The sequence below is a fragment of the Muntiacus reevesi genome, chromosome 7 (assembly GCF_963930625.1).
Source record: "Muntiacus reevesi chromosome 7, mMunRee1.1, whole genome shotgun sequence".
Lineage (NCBI taxonomy): Eukaryota > Metazoa > Chordata > Mammalia > Artiodactyla > Cervidae > Muntiacus > Muntiacus reevesi.
This window is the reverse complement of record NC_089255.1, coordinates 72,176,382-72,193,558: the sequence shown is the minus strand read 5'-3', so window position 1 is coordinate 72,193,558 and position 17,177 is coordinate 72,176,382. Positions and strand designations below refer to the sequence as shown.

At 36.9% G+C, this 17,177-nt stretch overlaps 1 protein-coding gene across 1 annotated transcript in view; it reads left to right on the top strand.

Moving 5' to 3' along the window:
* KCNH5 (potassium voltage-gated channel subfamily H member 5) overlaps positions 1-17,177 on the top strand; it is a 361,713-nt gene that overhangs the window by 201,763 nt on the left and 142,773 nt on the right. The window lies entirely within an intron of this gene.

Genomic DNA, 17,177 nt, shown 5'->3' with positions numbered 1-17,177 from the left:
TGTGATGCAAGGGATTATTACAAGCTCACAGACCTTGTCTCTTGTAGTAAGGAAAGGGGCCATAGAGAAAGGAATTGGAATAAACATGGAGTCACCCATGGTGTGTCTGGTTTACCTGGGATATCTCTCTTTACCCTTGTTGTCCCAGCATAACTAATAAGATTTCCCTCTTTCACTCTCAAAAAAGTGTTGGTTTGATTGATTAATTCTACAGACAGTTAAGATAAGGGAGAAGATAAGAATCAATGTGTATTAAATGTGAAGGAGATAAACATTACTTAAAAAGAAAAGAATAATGAAAGTTGTTAAGGGCAATGTTAAGTCAGCGATGATGAGGCTGACCTAAGATTTTAATGTAGAATAGTTTCAGTAGACAAGTAAGTTACCTGTTTAGCTTTGACCTTATTGACCCTTCAGGATATTTTGCCAACTGTATTATTAATAAATGATCAAGCCTCTTATTGTGATATTTTGTCAGATTTCCGATACACTGTTTGGAAGATTTTTAAGAAATATGAGAAAATTCATAATCATTCTTGAGCATAGACTTTGACAACTAAATTGCTTTAAGTATTAGTCAAAAAATAAAATTATATATATATAAAACCGTGCATTTCTCATATCTTCCATAGGGCTTAGTATTGCATTTACACACAGTAAGCACTTAATAAATGTGTACTTGAGATGTTAATGCATAATCTAATTATTGGTTAATACCAAAAGGACATAAATAAAATTGTGAAATAGCTAAAACAACTTAATTTTGACAATGTGCATACAATTTAAATGAATTTAAATTTGGACAGACTGTTCAAACTACTGCACAATTGCACTGGTCATCTATTTTACATATGGTAATATACATGTTTCAATATTATTCTCACATATTGTCCCATCCTTGCCTTCTCCTACATAGTCCAAAAGTCTGTTCTTTACATCTGTGCCTCTTTCACTGCCTTGCATATAGGATTGTCATTACGGTCTTTTAAAATTCCTTGCTGCTGCTGCTAAGTCACTTCAGTCATGTCCGACTCTGTGAGACCCCATAGACGGCAGCCCACCAGGCTCCCCCATCCCTGGGATTCTCCAGGCAAGAACACTGGGGTGGGTTGCCATTTCCTTCTCCAGTGCATGAAAAGTGAAAGTGAAGTCCCTCAGTCGTGTCCGACCCTTAGCGACCCCATGGACTGCAGCCTACCAGGTTCCTCTGTCCATGGGATTTTCCAGGCAAGAATACTGGAGTGGGGTGCCATTGCCTTCTCCATAAAATTCCTTATATATGTGTTAATATACAGTATTTGTGTTCCTCTTTCTGACTTACTTCACTCTGTATGGTGGGCTCCAATTTCATCCACCTCATTAGAATTGACTCAAATGCATTCCTTTATATAACTGAATAATATTCCACTGTGTATATGTACTACAACTTCCTAATCCATTTGTCTGCCAGTGGACATCCAGATTGCGTCCATGTTCTAGCTATTGTAAACAGTGCTGCAATGAACATTGGAGGACATGTGTCTCTTTCAATTCTGGTTTCCTCAGGGTTTTTCCTCAGTGGTGGGATTCCTGGGTCATATGGCAGTTCTATTCCCAGTTTTTTAAGGAATCTCCACACTGTTCTCCATAGTGATGGTACCAGTATGCATTCACACCATCAGTGTAAGAGGGTTCCCTATTCTCCACACCCTCTCCAGAATTTATTGTTTATAGACTTTTTGATGATGGCCATTCTGACAAGCATGAGATACCTCATTGTGGTTTTTTTATTTGCATTCCTCTAATAATTAGTGATTACTGTGATATTGAATGGTTTGCCTTTGAAACGAACAGAAATCATTCTGTCGTTTTTGAGGTTGCATCCAAGTACTGCATTTCAGACTATTTTGTTGACTATGATGGCTACTCCATTTCTTCTAAGGGATTCCTGCCCACAATAGTAGATATAATGGTCATCTGAGTTAAATTCACCCATTCCAGTCTATCTTAGTTCGCTGATTCCTAGAATGTTGATGTTCACTCTTGCCATCTCCTGTTTGAGCACTTCCAATTTGCCTTGATCCATGGACCTAGCATTCCAGGTTCCTATGCAATATTGCTCTTTACAGCATCGAACCTTGCTTCTATCACCAGTCACATCCACAACTGGGTGTTGTTTTTGCTTTGGCTGCATCCCTTCATTCTTTCTGAAGTTATTTCTCCACTCATCTCCAGTAGCATATTGGGCACCTACCCACCTAGGGAGTTCATCTTTCATTGTCTTATCTTTTTGCCTTTCATACTGTTCATGGGGTTCTCAAAGCAAGAGTACTGAAGTGGTTTGTCATTCCCTTCTCTAGTGGATCACATTCTGTCAGACCTCTCCACCATGACCCGTCCGTCTTGGCTGGCCCCACATGACATGGCTTAGTTTCACTGAGTTAGACAAGGCTGTGGTCCTGTGATCAGATTAGCTAGTTGTCTGTGATTGTGGTTTCAGTCTGTCTGCCCTCTGATGCCCTCTCTCAGCACCTACCGTCCTATTCAGGTTTCTCTTACCTTGGACGTGGGGTATCTCTTCACGTCTGCTCCAGTGAAGCGCAGCCCCTGCTCCTGACCTTGGACTTGGGGTAGCTCCTCTCAGTCGCTCCTGTGCCGTGGCAGCCGCCACTCCTGTGCTGCCGTTGCAGCTGCTGCCCTGACCAGTAATGCTGAAGAAGCTGATGTTGACTGGTTCTAAGAAAACCTACAAGACCTTCTAGAACTAGCACACAGAAAACATGTCCTTTGCATTATAGGGGACTGGAATGCAAAAGTAGGAAGTCAAGAAACACCTGGAGTAACAGGCAAATTTGGCCCTGGAGTACAGAAGGAAGCAGGGCAAAGGCTAACAGTTTTGCCAAGAGAATGCACTGGTCATAGCAAACACCCTCTTCTAACAACACAAGAGAAGACTCTACACATGGACATCACCAGATGGTCTATGCTGAAATCAGATTGATTATATTCTTTGCAGCAAAAGATGGAGAAGGTCTATACAGTCAGCAAAAACAAAACCGGGAGTTGACTATGGCCCAGATCGTGAACTCCTTATTGCCAAATTCACACTGAAAATGAAGAAAGTGGAGAAAACCCACTAGACCTAAATCAAAGTATGACCTAATTGAGGTATGACCTAAATCAAAGCCCTTATGACTATACAGTGGAAGTGAGAAATAGATTTATGGGACTAGATCTTATAGACAGAGTGCCTGATGAACTATGGACAGATGTATGTGACATAGTACAGGAGACAGAAATCAAGATCATCCCGAAGAAAAAGAAATGCAAAAAGGCAAAATGGCTGTCTGAGGAGGCCTTAGAAATAGCTGTGAAAAGAAGAGAAGTGAAAAGCAAAGGAGAAAAGGAAAGATATACCCATTTGAATGCAGAGTTCCAAACAATAGAAAGGGGAGATAAGAAAGCCTTCCTCAGTGATCAATGCAAACAAATAGAGGAAAACAATTAATGGGACAGACTAGAGATCCCTTCAAGAAAATGAGAGATATCAAGGGAAAATTTCATGCAAAGATGGACTCAATAAAGGATAGAAATGGTATGGACTTAACAAAAGGAGAAGATAGTAAGAAGAGATGGCAAGAATACACAGAAGAACTATACAAAAAAAGATCTTCGTGACCTAGATAATCACGATGGTGTGATCATTCACACTCAACTAGAGCCAGAGATCCTGGAATATGAAGTCAAGTGGGCCTTAGAAAGCATCACTACGAACAAAGGTAGTGGAGGTGATGGAATTCCAGTTGAGCTATTTCACATCCTGAAAGATGATGCTCTAAAAGTGATGCACTCAATATGTCAGCAAATTTGGAAAACTCAGAAGTGGCCACAAGTCTGGAAAAAGTCAGTTTTCATTCCAATCCCAAAGAAAGGCAATGCCAAAGAATGCTAAACTACCACACAATTGCACTCATCTCACACACTAGTAAAATAATGCCCCAAATTCTCTGAGCCAGGCTTCAGCTCGGAGAAGCTGACCTGTGAACTTCCAGATGTTCAAGCTGGTGTTAGAAAAGGCAGAGAAACCAGAGATCAAATTGCCAACATCTGCTGGATCATCGAAAAAGCAAGAGAGTTCCAAAATAACATCTATTTCTGCTTTATTGACTATACCAGAGCCTTTGACTGTGTGGATCACAATAAACTGTGGAAAATTCTGAAAGAGATGGGAATACCAGACCACCTGACCTGCCTCTTGAGAAATCTGTATGCAGGTCAGGAAGCAACAGTTAGAACTGGACATGGAACAACAGACTGGTTCCAAATAGGAAAAGGAGTACGTCAAGGCTGTATATTGTCACTCTGCTTATTTAACTTCTATGCAGAGTACATCATGAGAAACTTGGGCTGGAAGAAGCACAAGCTGGAATCAAGATTGCTGGGAGAAATATCAATAACCTCAAATATGCAGATGACACCACCCTTAAGGCAGAAAGTGAAGATGAACTAAAAAGCCTCTTGATGAAAGTGAAAGAGGGGAGTGAAAAAGTTCGCTTAAGCTCAACATCAGAAAACCAAGATCATGGCTTCTTGTCCCATCACTTCATGAGAAATAGATGGGAAAACAGTGGAAACAGTGTCAGACTTTATTATTTTGGGCTCCAGAATCACTGCAGATGGTGATTGCAGTCATGAAATTAAAAGACACTTACTCTTTGGAAGGAAAGTTATGACCACCCTAGACAGCATATTAAAAGCAGAGACGTTACTTTGCCAACAAAGGTCCATCTAGTCAAGGCTATGGTTTTTCCAGTGGTCATGTATGGATGTGAGAGTTGGACTGTGATAAAAACTGAGCACCGAAAAATTGATGCTTTTTTTTTCTTTCTTTCTTTTCTTTTTTTGTTAGTTAGAGGCTAATTAATTCACAACATTTCAGTGGGTTTTGTCATACATTGATATGAATCAGCCATAGAGTTACATGTATTCCCCATCCCGATCCCCCCTCCCACCACCCTCTCCACCCGATTCCTCTGGGTCTTCACAGTGCACCAGGCCTGAGCACTTTTCTCATGCATCCCACCTGGGCTGGTGATCTGTTTCACCATAGATAATATACATGGTGTTCTTTCAAAACATCCCACCCTCACCTTCTCCCACAGAGTTTAAAAGTCTGTTCTGTACTTCTGTGTCTCTTTTTCTGTTTTGCATATAGGGTTATTGTTACCATCTTTCTAAATTCCATATATATGTGTTAGTATGCTGTAATGTTCTTTATCTTTCTGGCTTACATCACTCTGTATAATGGGCTCCAGTTTCATCCATCTCATTAGAACTGATTCAAGCGAATTCTTTTTAATGGCTGAGTAATATTCCATGGTGTATATGTACCACAGCTTCCTTATCCATTCATCTGCTGATGGGCATCTAGGTTGCTTCCATGTCCTGGCTATTATAAACAGTGCTGCAATGAACATTGGGGTGCACGTGTCTCTTTCAGATCTGGATTCCTCAGTGTGTATGCCCAGAAGTGGTATTGCTGGGTCATATGGCAGTTCTATTTCCAGTTTTTTAAGAAATCTCCACACTGTTTTCCGTAGTGGCTGTACTAGTTTGCATTCCCACCAACAGTGTAAGGGGGTTCCCTTTTCTCCACACCCTCTCCAGCATTTATTGCTTGTAGACTTTTGGATAGCAGCCATCCTGACTGGCGTGTAATGGTACCTCATTGTGGTTTTGATTTGCATTTCTCTGATGATGAGTGGTGTTGAGCATCTTTTCATGTGTTTGTTAGCCATCTGTATGTCTTCTTTGGAGAAATGTCTGTTTAGTTCTTGGCCCATTTTTTGATTGAGTCATTTATTTTTCTGGAATTGAGCTTCAGGAGTTGCTTGTATATTTTTGAGATTAATCCTTTGTCTGTTTCTTCATTTGCTATTACTTTCTCCCAATCTGAGGGCTGTCTTTTCACCTTGCTTATAGTTTCCTTTGTAGTGCAAAAGCTTTTAAGTTTCATTAGGTCCCATTTGTTTATTTTTGCTTTTATTTCCAATATTCTGGGGGGTAGGTCATAGAGGATATTGCTGTGATTTATATCAGAGAGTGTTTTGCCTATGTTCTCCTCTAGGAGTTTTATAGTTTCTGGTCTTACATTTAGATCTTTAATCCATTTTGAGTTTATTTTTGTGTATGTTGTTAGAAAGTGTTCTAGTTTCATTCTTTTACAAGTGGTTGACCAGGTTTCCCAGCACCACTTGTTAAAGAGATTGTCTTTTTTTCCATTGTATATCCTTGCCTCCTTTGTCAAAGATAAGGTGTCCATAGGTTCGTGGATTTATCTCTGGACTTTCTATTCTGTTCCATTGATCTATATTTCTGTCTTTGTGCCAGTACCATACTGTCTTGATGACTGTGACTTTGTAGTAGAGTCTGAAGTCAGGCAGTTTGATTCCTCCAGTTCCACTCTTCTTTCTCAAGATTACTTTGGCTATTCGAGGTTTTTTGTATTTCCATACAAATTGTGAAATTATTTGTTCTAGTTCTGTGAAAAATACCGTTGGTAGCTTGATAGGGATTGCACTGAATCTATAGATTGCTTTGGGTAGAATAGCCATTTTGACAATATTGATTCTTCCAATCCATGAACACGGTATGTTTCTCCATCTGTTTGTATCCTCTTTGATTTCTTTCATCACTGTTTTATAGTTTTCTATGTATAGGTCTTTTGTTTCTTTAGGTAGATATACTCCTAAGTATTTTATTCTTTTTGTTGCATTGGTGAATGGTATTGTTTCCTTAATTTCTCTTTCTGTTTTTTTCATTGTTAGTATATAGGAATGTAAGGGATTTCTGTGTGTTAATTTTATAACCTGCAACTTTACTATATTCATTGATAGACTCTAGTAATTTTCTGGAAGAGTCTTTAGGGTTTTCTATATAGAGGATCATGTCATCTGCAAACAGCGAGAGTTTCACTTCTTCTTTTCCTATCTGGATTTCTTTTACTTCTTTTTCTGCTCTGATTGCTGTGGCCAAAACTTCCAACACTCTGTTGAATAGTAGTGGTGAGAGTGGGCACCCTTGTCTTGTTCCTGATTTCAGGGGAAATGCTTTCAATTTTTCACCATTGAGGGTGATGCTTGTTGTAGGGTTAGCAGAAGGAAAGAAATCTTAAAAATTAGCACAGAAATAAATGAAAAAGAAACTAAAGAGACCATAGCAAAAGTCAACAAAGCTAAAAGCATGTTTTTTGACAAAATAAACAAAATTGACAAACCATTAGCAAGACTCATTAAGAAACAAAGAGAGAAGAACCAAATTAACAAAATTAGAAATGAAAATGGAGAGATCACAACAGACAACACTGAAATACAAAGGATCATAAGAGACTACTACCAGCTGCTCTATGCCAATAAAATGGACAACTTGGATGAAATGGACAAATTCTTAGAAAAGTATAACTTTCCAAAACTGAACCAGGAAGAAATAGAAGATCTTAACAGACCCATCACAAGCAAGGAAATCAAAACTGTAATAAAAAATCTTCCAGCAAACAAAAGCCCAGGACCAGGTGGCTTCACAGCTGAATTCTACCAAAAATTTAGAGAAGAGGTAACACCTATCTTACTCAAACTCTTCCAGAAAATTGCAGATGAATGTAAACTTCCGAACTCATTCTATGAGGCCACCATCACCCTAATTCCAAAACCAGACAAAGATGCCCCCCAAAAAGAAAACTACAGGCCAATATCACTGATGAACATAGATGCAAAAATCCTTAACAAAATTCTAGCAAACAGAATCCAACAACATATTAAAAAATCATGCACTGTGGACAAGTGGACTTTATCCCAAGAATGCATGGATTCTTTAATATATGCAAATCAATCAATGTAATACACCACATTAACAAATTGAAAGATTAAAAACCATATGATTATCTCAATAGATGCAGAAAAAGCCTTTGACAAAATTCAATATTCATTTATGATTAAAACTCTCCAGAAAGCAGGAATAGAAGGAACATTCCTCAACATAATAAAAGCTATATATGACAAACCCACAAAATTGATGCTTTTGAACTGTGGTGTTGGAGAAGACTCTTGAGAGTCCGTTGAACTACAAGGAGATCCAACCAGTCCATCCTAGAGGAGATCAGTCCTGGGTGTTCACTGGAAGGACTGATGTTGAAGTTGAAACTCTGGTACTTTGGCCACCTGATGTAAAGAGCAGACTCATTGGAAAAGACCCTGATGCTGGGAAAGATTGAGGGCAGGAGTAGAAGGGGACAGTAGAAGATGATATGGTTGGATGGCATCACTGACTCAATAAACATGGGTTTGGGTGGCTCTGGGAGTTAGTGATGGACAGGGAGGCCTGGTGTGCTGCGGTTCATGGGGTCGCAAAGAGTCGGACACAACTGAGTGACTGAATTGAATTGAACTGAATAATGAGTGATATTGAGCATCTTTTCATGTGTTTATTGGTCATCTGTACGTCTTCTTTGGAGAATGGTCTGTTTAGTTCTTTGGCCCTCTTTTTGATTGGGTTGTTCATTTTTCTGGTATTGAGCTGCTTGTATATTTTGGAGATTAATACTTTGTCACTTGTTTCATTTACTATTACTTTTTCCCATTCTGAAGGCTGTCTTTTTACCTTGCTTATGATTTCCTTCAGTGTGAAAAACTTTTAAGTTTAATTTTGTTCCATTTGTTTATTTTTGTTTTTATTTCCATTACTCTGACAGTTGTTCATAGAGGATCTTGCTGTGATTTATGTCAGAGATTGTTCTGCCTATGTTTTCCTCTAAGATTTTTATAGTTTCTCATCTTACATTTAGATCATTGATCCTGAAAATATAACTAATAAATGAATTCAGTCAAGTTGCAGGACATAGGATTAATATACAGAAGTCTGCTATCTTTTTACATACAAATAATGACCTATAAGAAAGAGAAAATTATCCTATTTAAGATTCTATCAAAAAGAGTAAAATAACTAGGAGTAAAATTAACCAAGGTGGTGAAAGAACTGAACTCCAAAAACAACAAAAGACTTAATGGAAGAAACTGAAGATGACAGAAGTAAATTTGAAGATAACCCATTCTCTTGGATTGGAAGAATTAATATTGTTAAAATGATCATTCTACCCAAAGCAATCTGCAGATTTCACAGAATTAGAATGAATAGTCCTAAAATTAATATGGAACAACAGAAGATTCTTAATTGTCAAAGCTATATTGAGAAACAAGGACAGAGCTATAAGTATCAGACTGTTTTCAAACTATATTTCAGCTTCCCTGTAATATAGATTCTTTGTTTTCAGACTGTGTTACAAAGATATAATAATCAAGACCGTATGATTCTGCCACAAAACAGATACATAGATCAACAGAATAAATAGAAAGCTTAGAAATTAACCCACACACATATGGTCAATTAATCTTAGACCAAGAAGGCAAGAATATACAATGCAGAAAAGACTCTTCAGGAGGTGGTGCCAGGAAAACATGACAGTTAAAAGAATGAGATAAGAACATTTCTTCATGCTATATTCAAAAATAAATTCAAAATGGACTAAAGACCTAAATGTAAGACTAGAAACCACAAAACTCCTACAAGAAAACAGGCAGAACACTTCTGGACATAATATTTTTTTTGGATCTGTCCCCTAAAGTAAAGAAAACAAAAGCAAAGCTAAACAAATGGACCCTAATTAACCTTTAAAGCTTTTACACAGCTAAAGAAACCATTGACAAAATGAAACAACAACACACTCAATGGGAGAAAATATTTACAGATGATATGGCTGGAAAGGAGTTAATATCCAAAATATATAAATAGCTCACATTGTCGTGAGCAGTGAAAGTCACTCAGTCATGTCTGAGTCTTTGCATCTCCATGGACTATATAGTTCACGGAATTCTCCAGGCCAGAATACTGGAGTGGGTAGTCTTTCCCTTCTCCAGAAAAATCTTCCCAATTCAGGAATCGAACCCAGGTCTCCTGCATTGCAGGTGGATTCTTTACCAGCTGAGTCATAAGGGAAATCCAAGAATACTTGAGTGGGTAGCCTATCCATTTTCCAGTGGATCTTCCTGACCCAGGAATTGAACCAGGGTCTCCTGCATTACAGGTGGATTCTTTACCAACTGAGATATCAGGGAAGACTGCATATCTGAGAGTATTATGTAAATTAATTACACTTCAATAAAAATTAGTAGGCATTGCCATATAATTATTGCAGGCTTCTCAGGTGACTCTAGTGATAAAGAAACTGCCTGCCAGTACAAGAGATGTAAGAGAGACTGGTTTGATCACTGGGTTGAGAAGATACCTGGAGGAAAGGAAGGCAACCCATTCTCACATTCTTGCCTGGAGAATTCCATGGACAGAGGAGCCTGTCCATGGAATGGACAGGAGGGCTACAGCCCATGGGGTCGCAAAGAGTCAGACACAACTGAAGCAACTTAGCATGCACACGTGTAATTATTGAAACTAGTTTGATGTAGTCAGTTTTCATGATGATCATGGTATCCACTGAAAGCTATTGAAATCTTTCCAATATCTTGCTATAATTTGATAAAGTTAAAAAATATTTTCTTCTCTGTGTCAACTTATCTTACTAGTTGAACATTGATTCTAATGATGATTCAGTCAATTCATTGTATTACCTGGAATTCCTCCTTCAAAATGCCAACATCCCTAAGAGAGATAGTGTATCAAATAGTTTTCAATATTTAGCACTTAACATCAAGTAATTAATGAAATTAATTTCTAGCAAGATAGTTGGCACGGTTCAGGTACTAGGTGAAAGGGACATGGATTAAGTGAATACTGGGAAAGAGTAAACATCTGGTTCATAACTGATGCCTGGAGGGTGCTTTCTTTTATGGGTCATTGCAAAAGAGCATCCAGGGAAACCTGAAGCCATTATGAAACAACTGGAAGGAAAATAAAACTTTGAAATTGGAGGCCTGATGATCAGCTTCACTTTGTTCATCCACTTGGAGTGATTTCAAGTGTTTTAACAGGCTATGTGATACATATACAATCATATTTTGGTGGAACATTTTCCTTCCATGTCTTAAACTTCATTTATTAAAGGTAGACTTTAGTAAATAGAAATAGGAATGGAAATGATGGTTGAACCACTTATGTGGCTATAATGGTTACCAGAAATGCATTCTCATGTAAGTATTTTAAACTACATAGTCTAAGGCTAATGATTACTTGCCAAGATTTATAGAAAGATAACTAGGAAAAATAAATGTTTAATGTCAACATGAATGCACACAAAAAGTCTAAAAAATATAAACTGTTCATAAGAAGGTGAATGGCTGCAGTGTGACCTAATCAGCAAACAAAATGAAGTGACTGAGAACATAATTTATTCAGAGAACTAGATATCATCATCTGATCTGTTATTTTGTGCAACTTATAAGAGTGTAGGTAAAGTTACAATTAATTAGCTCAATACAGATTGTTTGACTCAGTCGGTTGGTTAACCCTGAGAAATAAACTATACTTAATTTATATACTTGGTATCAGTATAAGTTCATTTGTGAATTTTTGTAAACTATGAAAAGGATATGATGATCATTAGTTTTCTTTCAAAGGATATGATTTTGGAGTATTAAAGATTAATACTTCTCCTTTGGAAGTAGTGAGTACTACTTGAGAACAGAGATTATGTTTTATCCTTAGTGACTATTGTAGTGGAGGCATATAATAGATGTTCAATAAATATCCATGGGATTAAACAATGCATGAATTGAATCTGGGATTAAGTTATATGATATTATTAAATCATTTAAACTTTTTTCTTTTTGAAAACATTCATTCATGACTTCAATGTTTATATTATAAAAATAATGGATGTTTTTAAATATTAAAATATATTCAATAAAATATATTAAAATTACTTTTTCCTAAATATGCTACTAGACTGATGTGTATCATAAGGAACTTGCTACTCTCCTCTCTCAGGTTTACTAATCAGTTGAGAATCAACTATTAATAAAACTGTTTATTAGAATATTAGATTTGCATAACTAATCAAAATTAATGGCTCAAAACAAGAACAGCCATTTATTTCACTCATGAATCTATAATTTGTGCAGGGCTTGGAAGGCATGACTTTTTTTCTGACACATATGTTATCACTGGGTTTGCTTGAGTGGGTCTGAAAAATTCACTTTTTAGTTGGCTCAGCCACATACATGGCTAGTAAGATGATGTTGTCAAGCTATGTGTTGCATATGGAATCATAGATTGATAGGACATTTTCCTCCCTGACTTAACTATCATTATTAATTATGAATATAAATAGAAGGGGAAGTGATGGTTAAACCATCCACCCTGCCTTAAGTGTTATCAGAAATGTCTTCTTATATCCCTATTTTAAATTGTTCAACCTGAGGCCAGTGTTTAGCTGGGAGTTCAGCCAAAACTCTTGGCCAGGGGCCTTGATTTCTCTCCATGTGGACCTTTCCAGAAGAATATTCAGGCTCTCTCACAACACAGAAACTATATACTGGTTATTTTAGCAGGTATTTTAGTAGTGAGGAATTAGAAATTTCTAGTTTCTTAAGGTATGGGCCCAGATATTGGCATGTGATTATAGTTACCATAGTCTGTTAGTAAAATAGTTAATAGAGTATGCCTAATTTCAAGGGAAAGGAAAAAAGACCCTCGCTGTCTATTGAAGGAGTGTCAGAGAATTGTAGCCATCTTAAATCTAACATAATTCTCTTTAAAATAATCCCCTTGTGGTGAATAAGAAAACTGTAAGACTTTTTAGATAAGACATTTACCAGTATATATGTCAGAATTACCAAGTCTTTAAATATGATGTGAAAGTCACTCATTCGCGTCCAACTATTTGCCACCCAGGCCAGAATTCTCCAGGCCAGAATACTGGAGTGGGAGCCTTTCCCTCCTCCAGGGGATTTTCCCAAGCCAGGGATCGAACCCAGGTCTTCCATATTGTAGGCGAAGTCTTTACCAGCTGAGCCACGAGGGAAGTCCTTAAATGTGATAAGCTAGTAAAACTGGCTTGTCTTAAATTGACTTAAGCTTAAAAGGCTACAGGAGAGCGTATAAAAAGAGGCTTAACAAATTTTAACTGGTCAATCAAATTATTAGTAGTAAAGTAGGAAAATTACCTCTATGGCATCCCATTCAAAGTGTAAAATTATATAATAGTCCCCTACAAAGCTTACCAGGCCAAGCAAGAGCATTCGTGCTTGATGAATGACAATAGGCCTTCCCAATACATTTACTATCTTAATATGGCCAGGACATGTATCGCCTTAGCTTCTCAACATTTTATTCTCTCATGTGCATTAATAATGTGTACTTCTTCTATGTTTTTGTGTCACCAGTAGTGAAACTTTGACTTGAAAAAAAGAATGTTTCTGAAAAAAATGTTTCCTAGGTTTTTGGTGTGTCAGCTTATTGAAAGAAAGTATTTAAATACCTATAATGTTTCAAGAAGTGATCTTTGTCCTGGAAATACAGCAGTGAGCAAAAGAGAAAGGACAAGGGCAGGCTAGTACTTACAGATTTTGCATTTCTAATTGGGAAGGTAGATATCAACAGATAAATATGTCATATAAATTAAAATAGTGATGAATAAGTTTAGGAACAAAGACGTAATACGGGGTAGAGACTGATACTGAAGGAAGGGTTTGTTTTTTTCTGCTGAGTGAAAGTCAATTGTTTGGAAGCTATTTCCATGAAGATGATGATGATATATACATAACATTTGATGGCTGCTTACTCCCTATTGGACTCTTAAAACTATTTTATATGAGTTATCTTATTTGGCACAACTCCTTTGTAAAGAGTCTAGAGTAACTGTAAAGTTGTAAGACAGGAAATAGAATTCTCGAGAGCTCTAGTAACTGGTCCAAAGACACATCGTTAGTCAGTGGGAAAGCATGTCTTAAAGGAGACAAGAATGCTGGTAGAGGTGGTGAGAAGAAGTTGAATTGAGGCTCTATTTTGAAGGTAGAACCAATAGGAATTGATAATGGAGTAGATTAGATGAATCAAGGAGTGAATTGAAGAAAGACTCTGTAGCTTTAGTCTGAGCAAATAGGTGTGGCTTTGCAATTTAATGAGATGAAATATGCACTTGGTTGTTGAAGAGAAGGTAGTGTTAAATGAGTTCTCTTTTGAACACATTAGATTTGAATGGCATTAGACATTCAAGAATATCTGTATATCTGTAATTCAAGAGAGAGGTTATTACTTTGGGAGTTAGCAGTATAGAGCTAGTTTCTATTGAGATCGATTTCTTTCATTGTCGGGTGTCATGTTCCGGGGTCACTTTCCTTAAGGATGTACTCATTTATCCTGTGAACACAAACTGTGGTGGGAAGCAGTATTGTTGCTTGCCATGGAATGTCATACTTGCTGTCACCATATTTTATGAAATGTGCACTAGTCCTAAATGTTGAAAATATTTTTAAAGAAAAACTGATTTCTCTTTTTAAAAATATACATATATTGCATAGATTTTGTACAGATGATAGAACTTATATAAAGTTGTATACCTCAAAAATGACTGCATGTAAAATACTAGTTAAATATAATGTCTATTTGTTTTTGTTGTTCAGTCACTAAGTCATGTCCGACTCTTTGTAACCCCATGGACTGTAGCCCTCCAATTCTGTCCATGGGATTCTCCAGGCAAGAATATTGAGTGGGTTGCTATTTCCTCCTCCAGGTGATCTTCTCGACCCAGGGATTATTGAACTTGCATCTCTTACATCTCCTGCATTGGCAGGCAGATTCTCATAGTTCTGTTCAGTTCAGTTCAGTTGCTCAGTTGTGTCCGACTCTTTGTGACCCCATGAACTGCAGCACACCAGGTCCCCTTGTCCATCACCAACTCCCAGAGTCCACCCAAACCCATGTCCATTGAGTTGGTGATGCCATCCAACCATCTCATCTGTCGTCCCCTTCTGCTCCTGCCCTCAAGCTTTCCCAGCATTAGGGTGTTTTCCAATGAGTCAACTCTCCACATGAGGTGGCCAAAGTATTGGAGTTTCAGCTTCAATATCAGTCCCTCCAGTGAGCACTCAGGACTGATCTCTTTTAGGATGGACTGGTTGGATCTCCTTGCAGTCCAAGGGACTTCAAGAGTCTTTTCTAACACCACAGTTCAAAAGCATCAATTCTTCTTCACTCAGTTTTCTTTATATTCCATACATGACCATACATTCATACTTGACCACTGGAAAAACCATAGCCTTGATTAGATGGACTTTTGTTGGCAAAGTAATGTCTCTGTAGGATGTCATAATTGAAGAGCTACATGTGGGTATATGTGAGCTTTCTGCTGATTTTTATAACATTTCAAAGTAAAAAATTATATACATAATTATGTATGTATTATATATGTATATATAATTATATTTATTACATATTACAAATATGTATGTACAAATATGCATATTTATACATATAAATTACATATACATATACATATACACATTATTATATGTATATAGTTGAATGTCTTACCTTAATTTATGACCTTGATTAGTCTTACTCAGTGTAGGACACCACACTCACATGAAAGCTAGAGGCAGAAGATATTTTTGTAATATATCCAGCTTAATGGGATGCTGATTATATCCTTCATTTATTAATGTTGAAAACTGCAAATACATTGACAGTTTTATTCATATTTCAGTGCTTAAGCTATTCATATGACTAGAATGTATGCATATTTAATGTACCCCAAAAGATGAAATGTGTAGTAATTCGTTTAACTAAAAGGCAGTGGTAAGACACTTTGGCAAATATAGCACATTACAAGCATCTTAGGGAGCCAAACAAGTTGAACATGTCAAGATAATAGTTCTGTAATATTCATTGACAAAGCTGAGGGCTATTCAAAAGCATGACTGTAGCATTATTTAATTAACCTGTGAAAAGCTCATTATTTTAAAAACATAAACTCTCTTCATGTCACTTTCTTGGAAATTCAAAATTCCATATTTGTTATATGATTCTTCTACCATTAGTTTGTTCACATTATTTCTGTGCTTGTATTTCTTAATACCAACAATGAGAAATAGAGTTTTAAGTCTGTGATTACCTCTACTTTTTTGTTGTTTTTATTTTTATTTTTTTCAGCCCTTTTTGCTTTATTTTTATTTATTTATTTTTTAATTTTTCAGTGGGTTTTGTCATACATTGATATGAATCAGCCATAGAGTTACACGCATTCCCCATCCCTATCCCCCCTCCCACCTCCCTCCCCATCCAATTCCCCTGGGTCCTCCCAGCCCACCAGGCCTGAGCACTTGACTCATGCATCCCACCTGGGCTGGTGATCTGTTGTTTTTAAATATAAATATTCAACAATTTAAAGATCTTGTTGAGAAGTGTCCACATTATATTCTTCCTACTTAGTTTTAACAAAATATTGTCTATCTTAAAAATTGTTCTGTGCTGGCACCAACATCCCAAAATAATAGCAAAAACTCCCATAAAAACAAACAAACAAAAAACCCCTAAAAAGTGATTAAAAAAGAACCTGAGTAACTGCTTGTAAAATCATAACTTCCTATTGTGCAATTTAATTTGTTATGCTCAAAGAGCCACTGTTCTTAAAGAAAACAAGTGATTTTCTGAAAATAGATTGAGGATCTTAAGTTGCTTCACTGGTTTGATGTTATACTCTTTCCATCAAGTGGGATTTGATTGATGAAACTGTGAAATGAAATAGTTTGTACTTTTTGTTCAGAGGAATTATTTTTTCAAATGCTTAGAGGAATAAGAATGAAAGCGATCATTGTCTGATATTCTACCTATTTGTGAAATGCTTTTGGAATGAGTATGGTTATTAAATATAGTGTTTACTGAATATTAAAGGGAATAAAATACTGCCTTCTTTTCAAAAGAGCTTACTGTTACGGGATAAAACTAAAGGGACGGGATAGGTTAGAAGTGGTGTGTGGTTGAAGATGTGTTGATTTGGCTCTGAACTCAACTGCTTTTAAAAGTTTTTTCAAGATCAGGTCAACATTAGTAACCTGATAAATCTGGAGACAGAGGAGTTGGTAAATTATTGGTTGATGGAGGAAGTAGCAATCAGGGGCATTAAAACACCTTATACTTTTCTTTAGCTCTTATAGATAGATAACAGTGGTTTGCAGGTTATAAGTTACTTTATTCTT